This window comes from Microcaecilia unicolor, chromosome 9 (assembly GCF_901765095.1).
Source record: "Microcaecilia unicolor chromosome 9, aMicUni1.1, whole genome shotgun sequence".
NCBI classification, from domain to species: Eukaryota; Metazoa; Chordata; class Amphibia; order Gymnophiona; family Siphonopidae; genus Microcaecilia; species Microcaecilia unicolor.
In genome coordinates this window covers 214,408,417-214,433,698 of record NC_044039.1, presented here as the reverse complement: position 1 = coordinate 214,433,698, position 25,282 = coordinate 214,408,417, and positions in this window count along the sequence as shown.

Below are 25,282 nucleotides of genomic sequence, written 5' to 3'. Positions count from 1 at the left end.
GAGGGGTTTGGCACTTTCGAATCAGGTTTTGCTATATATCAGTCTGACTGCTGTATTTTGGGCATTTTGGAGTTTCTTTGTGAGTTGTTCTCTGCATCAAGCATAGATACCGTTGCAATAGTCTACATGACTTAGGACCATTGATTGTATTAGGTTTCGAAAAGTTTCCCTTGGGAAGAAAGGCTTTTAACAAGCAATTATTGACATTAATTAGACAATTTGGAATATGTGTGTGTAAATTTAGCTGCGGGATCCATGCCTAAATTTTACGAGAGTAAAAAAAAGGGGGTGCGGAAATGAAAGGGTCATGGGTCAAATGGGAGCATTCCCAGCAATTATGCACGTTGTTATACAATAAGGGGGGGGGGATACACACCTAATTTACATGCATATATTTGCACCATGTTTCCATTGGTGCAAAAGGCCGTGCCTAAAGTTAGGCGCAATTCCTGGGTGAAAGTGCTATTCTATAAACTGCATCTAACTTTAATCATGGCTTATAGAATAGCACTTTTTTTGGTGCCATATATAAAATTCACCCCAGAATGTTGAGGTTTGAAATCAGCCATCCAGGTCAAGACATGCTCAATTCTGACAGCGTTTTATGACAAGCTCTGCTGAATGTGGAACCTTTCATAAAACACCTAGAAGGACATACAGGGGTGTACATGGATTTGCATGAAGATGGGGGGAGGGGGCACCAATTTAGAAATAAGAACTTAAGAAAATAAGTGTTACCATAGTGGTACAGACCGAAGGTCCATCAAGCTCAGCATCCTGATTCCAACAGTGGCCAATCCAGGTCACAAGTACCTGGCAAGATCCCAAAACAGTATAACAGATGCTATGCTGCTTATCCTAGAAATAAGCAGTGGATTTTCCCCAAGTCCATCTTAATAATGGCTTATGGACTTTTCTTTTAGGAAGTTATCCAAAACTTTTGTAAACCCTGCTAGGCTAACTGCTTTTACCACTTTCTCTGGCAACAAATTCCAGAGTTTAATTACATATTGAGTGAAGAAACATTTTCTCTGATTTGTTTTTAATTTACTACTTTATAGCTTCATTGTGTGCCCCCTAGTCTTAGTATTTTTGGAAAGAGTAAACAAGTGATTCACATCTACCCATCCATTCCACTTATTATTTTATAGACATTTATCATCTCTCCTCAGCCGTCTCTTCTCCAAGTTGAAGAGCCCTAGCCGCTTCAGCCTGTCCTCATAGGGAAGTCATCTCATCTCCTTTAACATTTTCATCACCCTTCTCTGCACCTTTTCTAATTCCACTATATCTTTTTTGAGATGCAAACAGTATTTGAGGTGTGGTCGCACCATGGAGTGATACAAAGGCATTATAACATCCTCATTTTTCTTCTCTGTTTCTTTCTTAATAATTTCTAACATTCTATTTGCTTTCTTGGCCGCCGCAGCACATTAAGCAGAGGGTTTCTAAGTACTGTCAATGATGACACCTAGATCCTTCTCCTGGTTGGTGATCCTATGTGGAGCCTTGCATCATGTAGCTATAATTCGGGTTCCTCTTCCCACATGCATCACTTTGCAGTTTCTCACATTGAACATCATCTGCCATTTAGATGCCCAGTCTCCCAGTCTCATAAGGTCCTCTTGTAATTTTTCATAATCCCCCGCTAAATATTGCTGGATAGCCGGTTATGGCACAATTAACCGGTCAGGTGCCAATCCCGGCTAGTTAAATGTTTTTGTCCATTTGTTCACTATGAACCCTATTTTATGAAGGGTGTGGAGAAACGATTTCAAATGTCCAGGTCACGATGTGGAGGATTCCCACAGTCTCGTACAAGAGGCTCAACTAAATATAGAGGATTTTCTGAAGTAGGTGTTCAACTGTTAGAGAATTAATAGAATTACCCCCTAAATGTGAAGTATTTCTTCAGGAGGATGTAGGGTCTTTTTAGGAACTCCTCCCTGCCTCCCCCCCCCCCCCCCCCGCAAAAAAGATATATGTCATGAATTTTCAACATTATGCGAGTCCCTTCATTAGAGTAAATCTTCTTGAAGACTATCATCGTGTTTCTTGAACTACAATTACAAAATATCCCGTTCATTTGTATTGATTACAGTTCTAATAAGAACCTGAATGCTTAAAATGTGAAATTCTAGAACCATCTTTCCCTAGTGACGAAACAACTAACTGAATACCTAAATAAACACTCAATTCAGGATTTAGGTCAAATCACGGCACTGAAACTGTTCTAGTATCCGCAATGAACTCATTCAAACAAGCAATTGCTACGGGCAATAACATACTCCTACTACAATTCGACATGTCCAGCGCCTTTGACATGGTTAATCATGAAATAGTATTACATATACTAGAATACTTCGGAGTAGGAGGCACAGTTCTCAAATGGTTCAAAGGATTCCTGACCACAAGATCATATCAAGTAACAACATAAGCAGACAGATCACCCCCATGGACACCTGAATGTGGAGTTCCCCAAGGATCCCCCCTCTCACCAACCTTATTCAATCTAATGATGATACCTTTAGCCAAACTTCTAGCCAATCAAGGCCTCAATCCTTACATATATGCAGACGACGTCACAATCTACATCCCGTTCAAGCATGATTTAAATGAAATCACCAACGAAATCAACCAAAGCCTCCATATCATGCACACCTGGGCGGATGCATTCCAACTAAAACTTAATGCAGACAAAACACAATGTCTTGTACTCACCTCCCAACATAACAGAAAAAACTTCTCCACCATAACCACACCATACTGCTCTCTTCCTGTCTCACAAAACTTGAAAATTCTTGGAGTTACTATTGATCGAACCCTCACGCTTGACACACACGTGAAAAACACGACGAAAAAGCTGTTCTATACCATGTGGAAACTCAAAAGAGTAAAATCTTTCTTCCCGAGACACATCTTCCGTATCCTGGTACAGTCAATGGTAATAAGCCATCTGGACTACTGTAATGCACTATACGCCGGATGCAAAGAACAGACCATCAAAAAACTCCAAACAGCCCAGAATACTGCCGCCAGACTGATTTTTGGAAAAACCAAATATGAACGTGCAAAACCCCTAAGAGAGAAACTTCACTGGCTCCCACTCAAGGAACGCATTGCATTCAAGATCTGCACGATTGTACACAAAATCCTTCACGCAGACGCCCCAATCTACATGCCAAACCTCGTGGACCTACCTCCAAGAAATGCCAAAAGAACATCGCGCCAATTTCTCAACTTGCACTTCCCCAGCTGTAAAGGACTAAAATACAAGCTGATGCACGCCACCTCCTTCTCTTACATGAGCACACAGCTATGGAATGCATTGCCTACAGACCTGAAATCAATTGACGAAACAAATAACTTCCGCAAATCTCTAAAGACTTATTTCTTCAACAAGGCCTACAAAGAGAACCCATAGCTGCACTAACCCACATCATCATCCCACTCAGCTATGAAAGTCCACCTTTCATACTCACCCGCCTAATCACTTCCCTCTTGTCCCCCTTACACAAGCTCTACACATCACTAATTGTATCTGATATCCTGTAATGTTATTGTCATAATAAAACTATGTAAGCCACATTGAGCCTGCAAATAGGTGGGATAATGTGGGATACAAATGCTATAAATAATAATAACAATAATAATAATAATAATAATAATAAATATCAGAGATGCTCCAAAGCTGGGGACTGGGCTTCTCTATCACCAACTTACAGAATACGATATTCAAAACTCAATAAAAGATTTGCCTTGTTACACCCCATACTGAATATTCCTTTGATGCATCTCAAACTTGAAGTGAGATGCAGGCAACGCAGAAGGAAGAAAATGGCTACGCAAAAGCAGTCCCAGTGGTTGACCATCAAAGAGGCCATTGACTGTTTAAATGGTGTGATATCTTCAGAACATTTTTTCAAGACCAATAACATCTGCCAAGATCAACATGTCAGATTAACTGCATTTCCAGTTGGCTGGAGGTACTTGATTTTCTCTGATATCTGAACAGTTCAGTGTTTAATGGATATCCTGTGATATCTTACTGCTTACATAACGTTGTCAGTGAAGTTAAGGCTGTGTTACACAATGTAAGTTCATCTCCTTGTGTGAGAAAATAATTACATCCTAAAGATTGTTGGCCAATTCTATAGCTGGACAACTCCATTTAGGCATCCCGTGGATGCATGGTGAGAGTCTATTCTATAACAACATCTAGTTACATAGTAGATGATGGTAGATAAAGACCCATATGATCTACCCAGTCTGCCCAACAAAATAAACTCATAATGTGAGGTATGATGTGATACCATATGTGTACACTTGATCTTGTTTTGTCCTTGCTATTTTCAGGGCACAGACCGTAGAAGTCTGCCCAGCTCTGGCCTTGTTCTTCAGTTACTGAAGCAGAGTTTGTCCAGCCATGATCGGGATACAGAACATAGAAGTCTGCCTAGAACTGACCTTCTTTGGGAGTTACATGCACATCAGTGGCATACCAAGGGTGGGGCAGTGGGGGCAGTCGGCCCCAGGTGCATGGTGCAGGGGGGTGCAGAGAGCAGCAGCACGGTTGTCGGCTCTGCCAGTTCCCTGCACCCTCCGATGTTATTTCCTGTTCTGGGGCAAGGAACTGGCGGGGCTGACAGCCACACAACTGCTCTCAGCACCCCCAGGAGGTAAGAGCAGTGCGCTGGGGGAGTGGAGGTGGAGGTCATGCGCCTGAGTAGGGGTGCTGTGCCATAGGGGGTCCTGCACCTGGAGGGGGTTCTGTGCCCAGGGGGTTGCACAGCAGCGAACTGCCCCGGGTGGCAGCTGACCAAGGAATGCCACTTATGCACATCATATTCTATAACAACATGCACGTAACTCCTATAGTGTGTGATTTCAAGGGGGCATGTTTAGGGGGCGTTCCAATGAGTGACATGCATTTTTATAGAATACACTCGATCCACACGTAATTTAGGTGCTGTTATTTACACCTGGTTTCCAACAGGCGTAATGCAGGCCTTAAGTTAGGCGCAAGTTAGGCGCAAATTAGGCGCTTAGGCGCTATTCTGTAAAATGTGGATACGCTTTATAGAATAGCGCTGAACGTGTAATTTTTTCCATGCTAATTTTTCAGCATGATTTACTGAATCTAGACCTAAGAGTGTGTACCCTTTCGGTGTCTGCCATAGCCTCAACATCTCGCTTCTGGACAAAAGTGAAAAGACTGAGATTGAAGGGGGGCAGACTCAAGAAAAATGTCAGGAAGTATTTCTTCACGGAGAGAGTGGTGGATGCTTGGAATGCCCTCCCGCGGGAGGTGGTGGAGAGGAAAACGGTAACGGAATTCAAACATGCGTGGGATAAACATAAAGGAATCCTGTTCAGAAGGAAAGGATCCTCAGGAGCTTAACCGAAATAGGATAGCAGAGCCGGTAGTGGAAACGGGGCTGGAGGTTGGGAGGTGGGGATAGTGTGGGGCAGACTTATACGGTCTGTGCCAGAGCCAGTGGTGGGAGGCGGGACTGGAGGTTGGGAGGCAGGGATAGCGCTGGGCAGACTTATACGGTCTGTGCCAGAGCCGGAGGTGGGAGGCGGGGATAGTGCTGGGCAGACTTATACGGTCTATGCCAGAGCCGGTGGTTGGGAGGCGGGGCTAGTGCTGGGCAGACTTATACGGTCTGTGCCCTGAAGAGCACAGGTACAAATCAAAATAGGGTATACACAAAAGTAGCACACATGAGTTGTCTTGTTGGGCAGACTGGATGGACCGTGCAGGTCTTTTTCTGCCGTCATCTACTATGTTACTATGTTACTATGACTACTGCTTCTCCTTCTCCTGGCTGGAGGGAAGGGACTGGACCGGTGAACAGCTGTTGTCGACTGTCTGAAAGTTGGGCAGTAACGTTGTAAAAATGATAAGTTTTATAAGCTTTTGTATTAATAGAAATAACAGACCAATGGCTCAACTAATGTTACTGGAACTTTTTTCCTATGGGAAAACATGAGAGGTATCCTTATGAGAGCTCAGGTAAGATAAATCCTTCTTATCTGTCCCCTTCTCCACTACTGCCAACTCCAGACTTCGCTCCTTCTGTCTCGCTGCACCCTACGCCTGGAATAGACTTCCTGAGCCCCTACGTCTTGCCCCATCCTTGGCCACCTTTAAATCTAGACTGAAAGCCCACCTCTTTAACACTGCTTTTGACTCGTAACCACTCGCCTCCACCTACCCTACTCTCCTCTTTCCTCTACACATTAATTGATTTGCTTGTGTTTTTTTTTGTCTATTAGATTGTAAGCTCTTTGAGCAGGGACTGTCTTTCTTCTATGTTTGTGCAGCGCTGCGTACGCCTTGTAGCGCTATAGAAGTGATAAATAGTAGTAGTAGTAGTCTCTTGTAACCAGAGCTAATATTGTGATGTCATAATGCCTCAGGCCACCAATAAGAGCCAACCTCATCAGTGATGTCACAATGGCTTGATTGTCCTATACTTGGCTCACTTTTATTACATAGCTCTTTGAGCAGGGACTGTCTTTCTTCTATGTTTGTGCAGCGCTGCGTATGCTTTGTAGCACTATAGAAATGCTAAATAGTAGTAGTAGTAGCTCGTGCCGCTATTCTTTACATTGACCTCAAATTTTGATATAAAATAAAGGACTAGTAAATGTGACAATGCAACTTGGAACATCATTCTGGATAGCACAACCTTTCTCCTATTTATTTATTTATTCCTTCTTTCTTAGGTCCACAAAATTCCAGGAAGTGGATATGTCCTAACCATTGCTTTGATTTTTATTTTTGTTTGACTGGATGACACAATCTCTCTGTACTTTTTAGTCTGGCCCCACCCTGGTATCCTGAACCTCAGGCAGAGTGCTGGGCTTCGCACCCCATGTGCTACCTTTGAAAACCTTCTCTTGTTTTCTTTCTCACGATTTGTCATGGCCTCCCTTCTTGTTTACTCATGTGTCCTCCAGATAGACCAGAAGAATCCCCCTCCTTCTTTAAGAGGAAGAACCTCCCCCACCCCATCCTCTCTAAGCAGGGCTGTCAGGAACATAAAGCTTTTTGTGGAGATCACATCTGGTCTAATCACACACACTACTCCGATTATGCCTCTTCCAGTGTCACTTCCAGTTTATTATGGCTGTCAAACTGTGATAAACATATATTTCTTAGAACCACTCACTGAGAAGGTTTCTTATTTTAAGTTTACCTCACAGATCACTTCTGTTTAGCTTCGGAATTAGGAATGATATTTTCCCTTCAGTTTTACAGAAGTAATGTTTTTAAGCATTGCATCAGTCAAGGCCACACATGAGCACGGCGGGCTTTAGATCATAAATGGCACTGGGAACATGGATTGTCTCCTGCTGGGCTCCTACCTATTACATATCTCCCTGCTTTCCCAGTTAAATTACAAGTTCTTTGAGGCAGGCTTGTAGAACTCATGATGGTCACTGATTGTATCAATGTGTAGATTATAGGGCTAAGAACATGTCAGTTCCATAGAAAAACGGATACCTTTGTATATGCCATGGTAGAGTTTCTCCAGGAGGGAGGGCGAAAAGGAAGAAGGAGCAAGCAGGCTGGGCCGGACTAGGGAGAAGCAACCTGGACAAGGGAAATATGATTGGGGGTCTACAAAATCCTGAGCGGTGTAGAACGAGAAGTAAATCGATTTGTTACTCATTCCAAAAGTACAAGGACTAGGGGACGCTCGCGGAAGTTACAAGGAAATACTTTTAAAACAAAAAGGAGGAAATATTTTTTTTCACTCGATGAATAGTTAAGCTCTGGAACTCTTTGCCGGAGGAAGTGGCAACAGCGGTTAGTGTATCTGGGTTTAAAAAAAAGATTTGGACAGATTCCTGGAGGAAAGGTCCATAGTCTGCTATTGAGACAGACAAGGGAAGCAACTGCTTGCCCTGGGATCTGTAGTATGGAGTGTTGCCATGATTTGGGTTTCTGCCAGATACTTGTGACCTGGCTTGGCCACTGTTTGGAAAACAGAATACTGGGCTAGATGGACCATTGGTCTGACCCAGTATGGCTACTCTTGTGTTCTTATGGAAATAAGACACATAATTAGGCCAGTGTTGACTGAATATGCCCCAAAGGCATAAGACTGTGCCTTTTTACTTTATGATCCTACTCAAAAAGAGAGAGACTTTTTCTAAAATACACACCAGCAGACTCCTTGTAATCACTTGTAATCTGGATTGGCCACTGTTGGAAACAGGATGTTGGGCTTGATGGACCTTCGGTCTGTCCCAGTATGGCAAAGCCCATGTTCTTATGTTCCTAAAGCAGACAGTAACACCAAAATATGGTTTCATGTTGAGTCTTAGCGGTGATTCCATAATAAACGTTCTTGTTGAAAATGCAGCGTCCGTTGGAAGATCCAACTACAACCCTACTCCTGTTCCCTTTTCCTTGAGTATTCTATATCCTGCATGCATAAGTGTTAGGCATGCCCCTGATATGCCTATGTCCCACCCCCAGGTCCATGTCTCCTTGTAATTGCATGCAATGGATTTTGTATGCTCAATTTCTAGAATACCAAATAAGGGAAGTTAAGCACATAACTGCAAATTAGTGGGAATTAGTACCAATTAACACCACTTAGAGTCAATTACTGGTTGGAGTAATTTTAGACTCCAAACTGACCTTTTCAGCTGAAAGTTCATCAGTACTTAAATCTAGTTTTAAGGCTCTCCGGAAGTTAAGATCAGTGCAGAGTTATCTTGACCATTCAGTTCTTCTAACATTGTTTCATGCTTTTCTCCTATCTCGTCTGGATTATTGCAACGTAGTGTATGCGAGAACCACTAAGTCTGACCTGAAGCATATCCAAACTCTTCAAAACACAGCAGCTAGGATGCGGTGCCTCATCAAACGCAGTTATTATACTACTCTACTCCTCATGAAATTACACTGGTTACTTGCAAAACCCGACTACAGTTCAAGGTTCTAAGGTTGACTTAGAAAGCACTTACTACTGGAATTCCGGACTAACGACAATCCCTTATGTTCCAGCCATGTTCTTAAGATTCTCGAATGACCATTGATTCATTGTTCCTAGTACCCCGAAGACATATTGGGAATCTACTAGAAGAAGCGCTTTTTACTTTTTAGCTCTTTTTCTATGGAACACTCTCCCCTGTCCCTTCGTTCGGAGCGATCTTTTTGCAAATTTAAAGCAAAACTAAAAACACATTTTTTAACCCTCGCTTTTGGGGATGCACTGGGACAGGAGTAGCAGTGACAGGGGTGTCTGCACTAGGGAATGCTGCAGCCAATGTTATCTCACTGTTTGCATGTTTCTTTGGAATGAACGATACCTGTCCTTTAGTTTATGGAGGTCTTCTCTGGTTGCTCAAAAATGTATTTTTTACTGTAAATTGCCTTGAGTTGCTTTGTAATTAAAGTTAAATTGAATTCTGGTACTTGCTACAATCCTTTGGCTGTCCTCGAGCTCTCCACTCTTTCTGCTTAGTTTTTGATTTTGTCTTGAACTTAGGGTGATGTAGAAGAAGATTGTTGGGTTCAGCTCCTTAGAAGCATCTACGAACCAGGAGCTCACTGCCGGGCGTTCCCAGTAAATGTGGAGCTGAGAGAAGCTAAGTATATGTTTTACCTACATTGCTATACAAGACTATTTAATAAATAAGAGGTTTTTCTGACTAATGAGGATACTCGCCAGCGGATTGACCTAAAGGAATTTTATTATTCCAGAGTTAACGCTGAGCGTCTCGGTTCACGGGTCCAAATTAACTGTTATTTGAACCAGGTATCTGAAGTCTTTTCCTCTACATATACAGATTATAACACTAGCAGACAAGAGAGTTACTTGCTATCTTTGTAATTAAAGGCAATTTCATCAAATGTCAATAAACCATAAACCATTAGCTGTTAATGTAATAATTAATTTATATGCATGTATGACACTATTCTATAACTTGTGCATGCAACTTTGCATGCTAGAACCAGATTCTATAAATAGTGCCAAAAAGTTGGCATAAAAATAATGTGGGTTCTGGTCGCTGGTTCTACCATCAGGCACTGCCAGAGATTCCACTTCCATTAAGGCTCCGGTGGGGGATCTCTACTACTGGTACTTCAGAGTGTCCTTGCCATGTCCTTCTGGGAGCTGAGAGGTTCTGGTCACTGTTTCCACCATCAGGCACTGCCAGAGATGCCATTTCCATCGAGACTCCAGTGTGAGGTCCTCCGCTGCTGGTATTTCAGAGCGTCCTTGCCGTAGCCTTGTGAAAACTGAGAGGTTCTGGCCACTGGTTCTAATATCAGGCACTGCCAGAGATGCCATTTCCATTGAGGTTCTGATGTGGGGTCCTCCATTGCATGTACTTCAGAGCGTCCTTGCCACCACAGCATGTGGCCCATGGCGCGTACCCGTTGGCGCATGCCTGAAGGGGAATGAATTTGGAGCCCCTTCAGAGACTAAGGAGCTGGGAGCAATTCACTCTGCACCCCTCCATGATGAAACATAAAGGTAGCAAGGTGAAGCCCGTAACATCTGCTGTTTTGAAGGGACCGATGGACTAGCATCTTTGTGCAGCAATGTCGAGTTTGGCTTCTCAATTGGCAATCCTCAGAAGTTTCCCTTTCTACAAGGAATCCAACTCCTGCCCCCTCAACCTGCCTTGCATCAAGTTTTGGACAGCCTCCCTGGACAACTGGAAGCCACGACTGAGGTTCTGACTTCATTGAATGTTCATTCACTCGTTTCTTCCGTTTCTGCAGTGTGAGTTCAGTCATAGTCCCAAGTCAAGGTACCTGTAACTGTTTCATTTAAATCTGTTAAGTTTCCTCAACTGACTTAGTCAATGAGATGTTTTGTTGAAAGATTTACTGTTGGCGTATTCTAAAATGGATAAATCCTTGCAAGATAACTTCTCTGCTTTTGCTAGATTTACTGAGGTAATGGTGGTAAATCTAAACAATCATGAAACTAGACTTAAGTCTTGCGAGCAGTATTTTGATAAGACAGACTCTCAATTAATTTTGTTTCAGAATGTTACAGTGGGGGAAATAAGTATTTGATCCCTTGCTGATTTTGTAAGTTTGCCCACTGACAAAGACATGAGCAGCCCATAATTGAAGGGTAGGTTATTGGTAACAGTGAGAGATAGCACATCACAAATTAAATCCGGAAAATCACATTGTGGAAAGTATATGAATTTATTTGCATTCTGCAGAGGGAAATAAGTATTTGATCCCCCACCAACCAGTAAGAGATCTGGCCCCTACAGACCAGGTAGATGCTCCAAATCAACTCGTTACCTGCATGACAGACAGCTGTCGGCAATGGTCACCTGTATGAAAGACACCTGTCCACAGACTCAGTGAATCAGTCAGACTCTAACCTCAACAAAATGGCCAAGAGCAAGGAGCTGTCTAAGGATGTCAGGGACAAGATCATACACCTGCACAAGGCTGGAATGGGCTACAAAACCATCAGTAAGACGCTGGGCGAGAAGGAGACAACTGTTGGTGCCATAGTAAGAAAATGGAAGAAGTACAAAATGACTGTCAATCGACAAAGATCTGGGGCTCCACGCAAAATCTCACCTCGTGGGGTATCCTTGATCATGAGGAAGGTTAGAAATCAGCCTACAACTACAAGGGGGGAACTTGTCAATGATCTCAAGGCAGCTGGGACCACTGTCACCACGAAAACCATTGGTAACACATTACGACATAACGGATTGCAATCCTGCAGTGCCCGCAAGGTCCCCCTGCTCCGGAAGGCACATGTGACGGCCCGTCTGAAGTTTGCCAGTGAACACCTGGATGATGCCGAGAGTGATTGGGAGAAGGTGCTGTGGTCAGATGAGACAAAAATTGAGCTCTTTGGCATGAACTCAACTCGCCGTGTTTGGAGGAAGAGAAATGCTGCCTATGACCCAAAGAACACCATCCCCACTGTCAAGCACGGAGGTGGAAATGTTATGTTTTGGGGGTGTTTCTCTGCTAAGGGCACAGGACTACTTCACCGCATCAATGGGAGAATGGATGGGGCCATGTACCGTACAATTCTGAGTGACAACCTCCTTCCCTCCGCCAGGGCCTTAAAAATGGGTCGTGGCTGGGTCTTCCAGCACGACAATGACCCAAAACATACAGCCAAGGCAACAAAGGAGTGGCTCAGGAAGAAGCACATTAGGGTCATGGAGTGGCCTAGCCAGTCACCAGACCTTAATCCCATTGAAAACTTATGGAGGGAGCTGAAGCTGCGAGTTGCCAAGCGACAGCCCAGAACTCTTAATGATTTAGAGATGATCTGCAAAGAGGAGTGGACCAAAATTCCTCCTGACATGTGTGCAAACCTCATCATCAACTACAGAAGACGTCTGACCGCTGTGCTTGCCAACAAGGGTTTTGCCACCAAGTATTAGGTCTTGTTTGCCAGAGGGATTAAATACTTATTTCCCTCTGCAGAATGCAAATAAATTCATATACTTTCCACAATGTGATTTTCCGGATTTAATTTGTGATGTGCTATCTCTCACTGTTACCAATAACCTACCCTTCAATTATGGGCTGCTCATGTCTTTGTCAGTGGGCAAACTTACAAAATCAGCAAGGGATCAAATACTTATTTCCCCCACTGTATGTCTGCTACTACTAAAGACTGAATATTCAACTTTGTACAGATTCTCTACAAAATATATCAAGAGCTCTTAACCTTAGATTTTTGGATTTTCCAGTCACTCATTTTTTGGACCCCGTAGAGCTTCTGAAGATGTATTTTAAAGATATTCTTAATTTGACAATTGAGAATTCCTCAATTAATCATGCTTATTATCTACCTAGAGGTTCTAGGGTAACTAAAGAGAAGGGAGATGTGGATAACATTCAGTCACCTGATAGTTTGGATTTAACAAAATATTTGGAATAATCTCAGTAGCCAAAAGAGCTATATTGTTGGTATTCCATAAGGAGTAAGTAAAAGTTTTAGTTGTAAAGAATTATTTTCCTTTAAAAAAAAAGTGTTTTTTTTTCCTTTGGGCAGGCTATTATGATATTCCCTGATGTTGCCAGATCTACACAATCAAGGCGGACAAGTTTTCTTCAATTTAAATTCAGGGTATTGGCTAATGGGGCTTCTTTCTTTTTGAAGGTTCCTTATAAGTGTTTGGTTACATTTGGGAGTAATTGCTATATTTTTCTTGACCCCACTCAGAAACTTTTCTTATTGAAAAGCAGAAATTATAAATCATTTTATTTGTATTTGTTTTCTTTTTCTTGAGGCAGGATAGGAGTTTGAAAGATGAATTAAACGGTGCTTGATGGCTTCTTTTTAAGTTTTTCTGTTGTCGTATGCACTGTACATTTCCTTTAAGTTCTCCTTGATGTGGCTTATATAATTTGAATATTACTTGTGCTATGATATTTTCCTATGGCTTATACCAGTGTTTTTATTGTTGTAACATTTTGAAATTTACTAATTAAAAAATCCCATGCTAAACACTATTCTATAAGTGGCGCTGAAAGTTACGCACCGTTTATAGAATACACTTAGCACCAGGATCAATGCCTAACTTTTAGGTATGAGGATTTACATGTGGAGGGGCTTAATCGAACGGGGGGCGCCCAAGTGTTCCTAAGGATGTCCTCACAGGACGTCCCCGCGAAGGGGCGGGGATACCCATATTATCGAAACAAGATGGGTGTCCATCTTTCGTTTCGATAATACGGTTCGGGACGCCCAAATCTCAACATAGAAATAGTCGTCCTTAGAGATGGTCGTCCCTGATTTTCGGCGAAATTGGAAACCGAGGACGCCCGTCTTAGAAACGACCAAATCCAAGCCATTTGGTCATGGGAGGAGCCAGCATTCATAGTGCACTGATCCCCCTCACATGCCAGGACACCAACCGGGCACCCTAGGGGGCACTGCAGTGGACTTCAGAAAAAGCTCCCAGGTGCATAGCTCCCTTTCCTTGTGTGCTGAGCCCCCCCAAAACCCACTCCCCACAACTGTACACCACTACCATAGCCCATAGGGATGAAGGGGGGCACCTAGATGTGGGTACAGTGGGTTTGTGGTGGGTTTTGGAGGGCTCATATTTACCACCACAAGTGTAACAGGTGTGGGGGGGGGGGATGGGCCTGGATCTGCCTGCCTGAAGTGCACTGCAGTAACCCCTAAAACTGCTCCTGGGACCTGCATACTGCTGTCATGGAGCTGGGTATGATATTTGAGGTTGGCATAGAGGCTGGAAAAATATTTTAAATTTTTTTTAGGGTGCCAATAATTGGAATGTTTTAAATAAATGAATAGATTAAATGTTTGCAAATGTTCAGAGTAAAAAGTACTCATACCAGTTCTACCCAAACTATGCCCCCAGAAATGCCCATAGGCCAGGAAAAAGTAGTCAATAACTTTCCATGCACCCACTTTTCACACAGGGGTAGGCATGCACAATTTTAAAGAATCCGTACCTACATCTAAAACATATGCAGAAAATATTATGTAGAAATATTCCCCTTGTGCATACTTTTACATTATAGGGGGAAGACAATTTTCAAATAGCATTTTTATCCATGTAGGTACCCATTTACATGAAAAATGACTTTTGAAAATGGCTCTCACAGGGATAATTTTACCAAGCTTCTCCGTGTGTAAAACAGTGTATTACTCACTTGTAAAATTACCTGGGGCTGTACATTCATTAATCTACTTGCTGCTCACAAATGCCACATACTTTTTCACAGAATGAACGTAGGCATTCCAAAATTTAAGGATGGGAAAAGCTGGGGTGGAACTGCTAAATTCCACGCATAGGTTTTATAATAGGTTTGTACCTCTGCACAATTAAGCAGACATTTAGTGTAAATGTAAGACTTACTTTCCAGGAAGTCCATTTAATAACAGTACCCTTTCTGAAACTATTCACCAAAGACCAAATTCTATTAATAGCACCGAAAAATCGACCATGAAAAAAACAAGCCTTAAGCACTATTCTCTGCCCTCAAAGAAACAAAAAACACCATAAAGTACACTTCTCTTGCAAGTATAATTCAAGTATAATTTCTAAACAGGATATAACAACTTAAGAGTTTAAGATTCTGCCCCAAGCTGTGGGGGTTAAGGAAAACCAGAAAGGTTCCCACAATGTGCAGAATCGACGCCGTCGCATTGAGTCCATGTCTGTCAGTTCACAATGCTCCAGAGATGTTTGCAGAATCATTAAAGAGTGCCACTGGGCCAGAGTAGGAGGTTCTGCTTGAAGAGATCTATAAAATAATGAGTGGAGTTGAACGGGTAGATGTGAAGTGTCTGTTCACGCTTTCCAAAAATATTAGGACTAGGGGGCATGCGATGAAGCTACAATGTAGTAAATTTAAAACAAATCAGAGAAAGGGTTTCTTCACTCAACGTGTAATTAAACTCTGGAATTCGTTGCCAGAGAATGTGGTAAAGGCGGTTAGCTTAGCGGAGTTTAAAAAAGGTTTGGACGGCTTCCTAAAGGAAAAGTCCATAGACCGTTATTAAATGGACTTGGGGAAAATCCACTATTTCTGGGATAAGCAGTATAAAATGTTTTGTACATTTTTGGGATCTTGCTGGGTATTTGTGACCTGGATTGGCCACTGTTGGAAACAGGATGCTGGGCTTGATGGACCTTTGGTCTTTCCCAGTATGGCAATACCTATGTACTTATGTAAGCCATTTCCGCAGTATACATTTTATGCCAAATAGTGCAGTGTTACTGCAAAAATCCAAGACAGCTGTGTGGTGGAGGCCATGCCACGTCAAATACAACAAATAGGGATTGCAGATGTGGCGTCCGACATCAGTTCCAGAGCTGAGAGGCATGGTTGCCCACATTCTGCCAAAAGGATTTAATCACTGTACACGTCCAAAACATATGCCCAACAGTAGCTCCCGAACGCTGACATCTAGGACAATTGTCAGAAGGTGTGACATTTGCTTTCCACACATGGTAAGAAGATATATAAAGGCATGACAAATTTGTAGTGTTGCTCCCAATGAACTCTCTATACTTGACTGCATAATCTACTCTGCCACTTATGAACTTTAATGCAATACCACTTTGTATTTCTCATTCCAGAAATGGCGATCGCCATTATGGAATAATGTAAGCCACATTGAGCCTGCAAATAGGTGGGAAAATGTGGGATACAAATGCAACAAACAAACAAACAAATAAATAAATGTAAGATGTTCCTGGTCAAGGAGCAATAGCTAAGTAGACTCTTCAAGTCATGGTGACCCTTGTCGATTGTCCAACGTTGTGTCAGAGCTGTCATGTCATAAGATGGTAGTAGATCTACAAGAGTTTTGTGGTGCACTAGTAGGGACACTCGCATTGTGCTTCTAAGCTGAGGGCCTCAGCTAATAATTCATGTGTCTCTGCTGTTCGAGCTGACTGAGACAAAGATTGAATATAATGTTGTAATTGCAGATAAGGAAAAATATCAAGTGCTTCTAAGTGATAATCCTTTCTCAAAGAATCATAAGTGAGCATCTTGCCAGATTCTCCTACCGCATGAAAAAGATGTCTTTCCCCCTGTAGGTGCCAAAAATGGAACCTTGCTGACTTCATTCCTGGAGGGAATGTGCCACTCCCATGTATGGATAAGAAAGGAGTAACTGTGTGGTATCAGAGCACGACACAGCCTTCTCCAAGTGGCTACGACGGAAAATTGGGTAAGGGCTTCCCACTGAAGACCCAACATGGAGCACATAACTGAAATGAAAATAGTGCGTTAGCCAGGTCTCAACAGGTGTAAAAAGAAGTGGGAGACCATATGATACCAATCATTAATGTGGCGCATATTACATGCCAGGAAAAAAAAAGTCTAATTAACAATAATCCTAGGTCCCCCCTCTCTCTGGGCAAATATACTTGAGTCAAAGAAATACAGGCTCATTTTCCATTCCACAGGTAACAATTAAGAAGGGGGGGGGGGGAGGGAATAAGAGAGGGGTAGAGGGGGGAAAATGAAAATACTTTATGACGAGCATAAGATTATTTAGAGATTAAGAGTTGTGGAGTGATAAGTATGATGTTATGTACTGTGAAAATTTCAAATCTTGTTTGTTCCATTGTTACAGTCATCAATAAAAAGTCTTAAAAAAAAAAAAAAAGAAGTCTGGCAAGAGCTTTTTCCTGACATTTTGTGATAAGGATTGGCAACATTTGACAAAAATACAACCAATGGGGTAGCAACACCATATTATATATAAAGCCACTTTTCCTAGCAGTGAGAAGTTTGCCAAGTGCTGTGTGTTTTTCCTAAGATCAAACAGGGTATTTAAGGGATCCATCAGCCCATGGAAAGGGGAATTCTCCATCCCATCCCGCCTACATTTCAGGTTGCAGGAGTAATACCAGGTTAAGTTTAAACCTTGAGAGGTAAGAATAGTAGCAACAGTGGAGGAGTGGCCTCGTGGTTAGGGTGGTGGACTTTGGTCCTGGGGAACTGAGGAACTGAGTGTGATTCCGACTTCAGGCACAGGCAGCTCCTTGTGACTCTGGGCAAGTCACTTAACCCTCCATTGCCCCATGTAAGCCGCATTGAGCCTGCCATGAGTGTTAAAGCGCAGGGTACAAATGTAACAAAAATAAAATAGATACTATTGGAGATTCTACATGGAATGTTGCTACTATTGGAGATTCTACATGGAATGTTGCTATTCCACTAGCAACATTCCATGTAGAAGGCTGCGCAGGCTTCTGTTTCTGTGAGTCTGACGTCCTGCACGTATGTGCAGGACGTCAGACTCACAGAAGCCTGCGCGGCCACATTGGTGATCTGCAAGGGCAGACTTCTACATGGAACGTTGCTAGTGGAATAGCAACATTCCATGTAGAATCTCAAATAGTAGCAACAGTGGAGGAGTGGCCTAGTGGTTTTTGGTCCTGGGGAACTGAGGAACTGAGTTCGATTCCCACTTCAGGCACAGGCAGCTCCTTGTGACTCCGGGCAAGTCACTTAACCCTCTGTTGCCCCACATAAGCCGCATTGAGCCTGCCATGAGTGGAAAAGAGTGGGGTACAAATGTAACAAAAAAAAAGAAAACTCCTCCATTGAGCCAAGAAGGCCCTCCAATGAGTCATCTGCAAAAGTTGAAACCTTCACCTCATGAATTCCAATATGTATCCCATGAATATCTGAGTCTTTTAAGACCGTGCAGAGGAAAGGCTCCAGGTATAGAAGGAAAAGAAGTGGAGACAAAGGACAAACCTGATGGGTTCTCCGTTCAATGGGAAAGGAGGAGGTTTTGATGCCATTCACTAATATAGATGGCCAGGGAGCAGTGCAAAGAACCTGTAGTGCCTGAAAGTACCAGTCTTCCAGACCAACATATTTCAATACATCAAACAGATATGCCCAGTCATCTTGATCAAATGCTTTCTCAGAGTCTAAACTGACCATCATAATTGGCAACTGAATGTGCTGGGCGTGTCCCACCTTGAGGAAACACCAGTTTCCTTCAATGAAGCAACATAAACAATTATGTGCTCCTTAAATGTACTGGGGTCATAGTCTTGCTCTCTACCATTATTGTCATTAATTAAGATGCTGAAGAAGAGGGAAGCGATCAAAAATAGGAATTTAGTTTTCATATTAAACACTCCGTGGCATGTTTTCCTGGGATCTGTTTCCTTCTCTTTTCTGTTGGGAAAGGGGTCTCCAAGTAACAATGTACTTAAGGAGGTAGTAGGTTGGAATGGAAGGGAGGCATAAAATGATTTGTGATCTACCGAAAATCCAATACTCATTTCCATATATTCTTATTTAGTATGTATAGAAAGCAGGTCACCTATAGCATAGGGCTGCCAACTGGATCCAGATTTGCAGAACAGGATTGATCCAGACCTGGGTTTCCCCATCGCATTCCCAAAGAAAAGTAAGACTACAACTTCCAGCATGCATTGGGGGTAAACCCAGGTCCGGGTAAACCCTGTCCTGTGAATCTGGATCCAGGTGGCAGCCTTACTATAGCAAAATATAAGCTAAACAAGGTGACAAGAGGTTGATCTTTCCCATCACCTCAACTAGTAAAGCATAGGAAGCTTTTAGGTGATTGTTCTCAATGGAAGGAAAGCATATGACATTTAAGATTTGGATAGTAAATTAAATGTCACCAGGATCAATGCTAGAAAGATCAGGGAATATGAGAGGCATAAAGCATGATTAATAGTTGTTCTCGCTCCTGTGTCTGTCTTTAAAGTGATGCATGGATGAATCAAGCTTTGCAACTCTTCCTCTTAGTGGAGTGGAGGAGTAGCCTAGTGGTTAGTGCAGTGGACTTTGATCCTGGGGAACTGAGTTCAATTCCTACTGCAGCTCCTTGTAACTCTAGGCAAGTCACTTAACCCTCCATTGCCCCTGGTACAAAATAAGTACCTGAATATATGTAAACTGCTTTGAATGTAGTTGCAAAAACCTCAGAAAGGCAGTATATCAAGTCCCATTTCCCTTTCCCCCTTTTCCTTATGACATCACAATATCAGAAGTGAGCCAAGTATCGGGCAATCAAGCCATTGTGACATCACTGATGAGGTTGGCTCTTATTGGTGGAATGAGTGGAGGAGTAGCCTAGTGGTTAGTGCAGCAGACTTTGATCCTGGGGAACTGGGTTCAATTCCCACTGCAAATCCTTGTGACTCTGGGCAAGTCACTTAACCCTCCATTGCCCCAGGTACAAATAATGACAAGTCACTTAACCCTCCATTGTCCCTGGTACAAAATAAGTACCTGAATATATGTAAACCGCTTTGAAAGTAGTTGCAAAAACCTCAGAAAGGCAGTATATCAAGTCCCATTTCCCTTCCCTTCCCTTCCCCTCTTTAGAATGGAGGGGCCATCTCACTGGATCATAAAGTTATACTATTACACTTAATATCTATATTTTAAGACAAAAGCATCTCCTGCCCCTCCTTCAATTCTCACTGAACCCACTCCTGCAATTCTTCTGATCCCTGCACACCTTATTCCCTTTTTCCACCATGAATAATGCACTTTGGAGGTAGATACCATAGAAAGCAAATGAAAACAGCTTTATTTAAGTAACACAGTGTAAATCCATTGATCTACTCACTTAGGAACCTACTAGTTATTGTACTTTTGGTTCAACAAAGTCTATAAACACCAAGAGACTCTTTTACCAAGTTGCGGCAAAAGGGGGCCTGCGCTGGCATCGGCACATGCTTTTCATGTGGGTCAAGGCCCCCTTTTACCGCAGCGGGTTAAAAGGAGTCTCTCTTTCCTGCAGAAAATGGCCGTTCAGCAACATAAGAGTAGCCATACTGGGTCAGACCAATGGTCCATCTAGCCCAGTATCCTGTTTTCCAAACAGTGGCCAAGCCAGGTCACAAGTACCTGGCAGAAACCCAATTAGCAGCAACATTCCATGTTACCAATCCTGGGGCAAGCAGTTGCTTCCCCACGTCTGTCTCAAAAGCAAACTATGGACTTTTCCTCCAGGAACTTGTCCAAACCTTTATTAAACCCAGATATGCGAACCCTGCACACCCTCTTGCAAAGAGTTCCAGAATTAACTAGTCATGTTTGAATGGAGTCTACTAGTGGTGACTGAGTTCTACCCAATATTCCAGTTTATTTATTGCATTTGTATCACACATTTTCCCACCTCTTTGCGGGCTCAGTGTGGCTTACAATAAGATATGAATAATGGAAATACATTTGTTACAACTTGGTTATGGGTTACATTGTACAAGTTATACGAAATCATCGAAGTATCGTTAGGAATATAACAATGGGACATCAACATTGATACATTGGAAGGAGACAATGGGAAGCATATAGGGCAGTATTAAGACACAAAGACATATGGTGTACATATTTCTGTGAGTAAATGTATGAGTGATGTGGAATTACGGGGGATGAGAGATCAGAAGTGGATGTATGATGCATTGATGAACAGTGAGTGTGGACCCTATGTGTTTTGGCTCTTTCCGTAAATTGTTTCAAACAGATGGGTCTTCAATAATTTGCGGAAGGAAGCTTGTTTGTAAATCGTTCTTAAGTTGCGCGGCAGTGTATTCCAAAGCTGCGTGCTCACGTGAGAAAAGGTTGACGCGTGTAGCATCTTGTATTTCACGCCCTTGCAATAAATTAAATAAATAAAAAAAAAATTAGGAAAATGCTCATTGTTAATTGCTTAGCCAAGAGAATGAATTCCACAGTAATAAACTATTCATTCTTTATTTATACTGGAACTGTAAACTTCCATCTATTGAGATTTTTTCCTTACATACTGCTTTGAAAGCATTCTCTGTACCCCATAGTCAGCCCTTAACACTATTTTGATTTGGCCTTCACTATTTCACCAGAGCAGTATCTGATCCTAGACCAGAGATCATGTTCACAGCAGGGGCGTAGCTACGGGTGGGCCTGGGTGGGCCCAGGCCCACCCAATTTCAGCTCTGGCCCGCCCACCCACTCTTCCTCAAGGCCCGCACCAGCCCCAGCTCCCATTGCCGGCCACTGCTGCTTTTCCTGATGAGCAGAAGGGCCAGTGCTACAAAAAGAAGAAGCGCTCAGCTGACTGAGCTGAGCGCCAATGCTAACACGATGAGAAAAAATGTTTTTTAAAAAACGCGGCACCGCAGGCAGCCTCGAAGCATTGGCTGCTGGCTCTGCAGGCTCCTCCCGTCTCTTACGTCACTGCCCCTGGAACTTCAGGAAATCACTAAAAACCAACCTCTTCAAAAAGGCCTACCCCAACGACCCCACGTAACCCTCTTCACCTACAAACACAGCATGATTATGATCGAACAGGACAACATGCAATCTTCATCCATTCCGACCCTCCACTTATACCTCATACGATCACTATACAACTTTGTATTTGTTATCCACCGACTGGGCAAACGCCTCTGACGGTACTATGTAAGCCACATTGAGCCTGCAAATAGCTGGGAAAATGTGGGGTACAAATGCAACAAATAAATAAATAAATATGGACTTCCTGTGAGTCAGCAGGATGACTTGAGGAAGCTCTGATTTAAATTATTTGCCCATTATAGTAGATCTTTAAAACAAGAACTGAAATTTTTGTATTTACTCTGTGCTCTGTTCGATGATTAGATGATTCCTTGGAGGAAGGACAACCAGTGTTGGCGATACCTTTATAGCTCAATGGCAACCTCTGCATTGTATCCAAAATATGTTCAAGAAGAAAACTGTTCCTTCACGTGGATTGATTCTGCCTGATGTTTGCAATTATCCGAAAGCACACTAATATTCATATCATTGAAATGCATTCCTGTGAGCCAGATTACATCTGGAGATAAAAAGACCTTTTCTGTGGCTAGCTCCCATGCCATTTGCACTCCACTGTTTCCCATCATCTGTATATGTTATCTTGATCGAGTGACAGTACAATATTTTAGCAGCTGGAATATACTTCAAATAAGCACCACATGCAGTGAGATGAAACCTGTAGTAGAGCTCTCCAGGTTACTTCCTAATGAGAAAGAGTTAACTTCTCATTCTAACTCTCCTTCACAACAACTTGCCAGATGAAACTCATTTGCAATCAAGTCTCAGGAGAAAAAGTATATCCTGTTTCGCTTTCCAATGCATTTGTAAGAGAAAGTTGAGGTCGCTATTGTAGGAATGGTCACAGTGGTACAGACCAAAACCCAAGAACGTTTATTTAATGGGATTTATTGACCATCTTTTCAAAGAGATTTACCCAAGGCATTGTGCAATGGGTTCAACGTACATAAGTACATAAGTAATGCCACACTGGGAAAAGACCAAGGGTCCATCGAGCCCAGCATCCTGTCCCCGACAGCGGCCAATCCAGGCCAAGGGCACCTGGCAAGCTTCCCAAACGTACAAAACATTCTATACATGTTATTCCTGGAATTGTGGATTTTTCCCAAGTCCATTTAGTAGTGGTTTATGGACTTGTCCTTTAGGAAACCGTCCAACCCCTTTTTAAACTCTGCCAAGCTAACAGCCTTGACCTAAAACTACAATTTTGTCAACAAATACAATCAATGAGGTAAACTTGGAGATGGCAAACTGAATCCTAGTAATAGGACTAACATGATATAATATCAGAAATATAAACATTTAACAGCACCGTAGAACAATCATATAACAGAAATACGATAAATATGAAACCATAATAGATTGCATGAAAGAACATTCATATAACATAGATACGATACACTCAATGTTAGCACAATAAGAATGAAACACCATAGTAGGCGTGCATTAGAACATTTAAATAATATAAATATGATGGTAACACTGTTTGTGCAGTACAATGAAACATCTTATTGGATAGACAAGAGGGGGAAGTACAGTTGAGATATATAAACAGGAGAAATTGAAGGCAAATTATAAATATACTAGTAAAAAAGCCCCATTTCTGATGCAAATAAAACGGGGGCTAGCAAGGTTTTCTTCTGTGTGCATGTGGGAGTGTGTGTCCCTGCCCTCTGCCCTCTCTCCCTTCCCCTGTGCTGTCTGTCCCCTCTGCTCTCTGACCCCTCCCCCCTCGGAGTCGAGTCCTTCAGTGTTAAGTTTCCTGCTGTGCTGTGTTTATGTTACAGAGATAGTGAGGGCTTCTGCCCTCTCTCCCCTCCCCCCTCTGAGTCCTTCACTGTTACAGAGAGAGCGATTTGATTTCGTGCTTTGCTGTGTTTTCCTTCACTGTTTGTGTTACAGAGAGAGCGAGGGCGGGGCAGACACTCATGGGGAAACCGGATATCTCTCCCCCTTCACACTTCCGGCTGGAGGCTTCATTTAGAACGTTGGTGGTGCCTTTTATATATAGAGATAGTTGAACACAATATGAGAAACTAGTCTAAGTTATATGGTATGCAGTTATCTAACCCAGGGTGTAGTGAGTAGATAGTTTAGGAGTTCTTTTACTGAGGTCCACCGAAAAATGGCCTGCAGTAGTGTAGGTGTGTGTGTGTTTGGCCGCGCGCAGATCCATTTCTCAGTGTGCCTGTAAAAATGCCTTTTTTTAAAAAAATTTGACTGAAAATGGACATGCGGCAAAATGAAAATTGATGGGCGTCCATTTTAGGTCTGAGACCTTACCACCACCCGTTGACCTAGCGGTAAGGTCTCACGCGTTAACCGGGCGGTAATGGTCTATGTACATCAAATGCCTTTTACTGACTGATAGCGCCGTGTAGGGGACGTGTGTCAAAAATGAAATTACCGCCCAGGCCACGCAGTAGCTGGGCGGTAACTCGGAATTGGCATGCGTTGGACTCACGTAGGCTTAGCAAAAAGGGCCCCTTAGTGACTATTCTAGTAAGAGGAAAAAAAGGATTTGGAGAGAGAGGAGGGATGCATCTGTCTAAGTTTCTACAGAAGGAAGAAAGGGCCCATACAGTAAAGTTTCCTGTGCTGATGATTCTGGCATTTTACTATTTCAAGCTCTTCCTGAGCTGCCTAGAGTATCTCTTGCTTGACAGAGTAAATCTCTCCCTATGGGTCTGTTTTTCATGGGGATTCTCATCTGAGTTCTAGTTGTGAATGAAGACCAGCACAGGAGTGATGAGAAGTGTGACTCGGCTACCTGTGGAAAGGTATAAAGGATAAAGGACAGAGCTGCCCATCCAAGGCTTTGGTTCAGGAGTTCAAAGCAGTGGCGTAGCTAGGTGGGGCCACCGGGGCCTGCCCCCCCCCCCCCCCCCACCCAAAGTTTCTTCTGGGCCCCTGGTTTTGCTGGCGGGGTCCCCAACCCCCACCAGCTGAAGCCCTCATCCACGTTGCCTTCCTGCTCTCTTCCCCTCACATCCGGCATGCTCAATTTCACTAAAAGGAGCATGCCCAACGTGAGGGGAAGAGAGAGCAGGGCAGGCAATGCGGCGGGGCCGGAGACCAGCACTGGACAAAGGCTTCAACTGGAGGGTGTTGGGGACCCCTCCAGCCAAGGTATTTGCAGCGGCGAGGAGCGGCGGGGCAGGGTGTTTGCGGAGGGGGGCAGGCGGTGAGGTGGCACACCAAAATGTGCCCCCTACCTCAGGCTCTGGCCCCCTCGCACCGTGAGGTCTGGCTATGCCCCTGGTTCAAAGGAATCCAGAGGAGAAAAGAAAAGAGATTCAAGCATCTGGAGATATAGGTACAAGGGTCCTTGTTATATCTCCTCCTCAGGAGCATCCCCGGATTCATGGGGGGGGGGGGCGGTGACAGGAACCCCTGAGGATAGCTTCATTGATCTCCCCTGGTGCCTCTACCTAAGCTGAAAAAGGTATTAATAGATTGGATTTCCCTCCCTTTCCC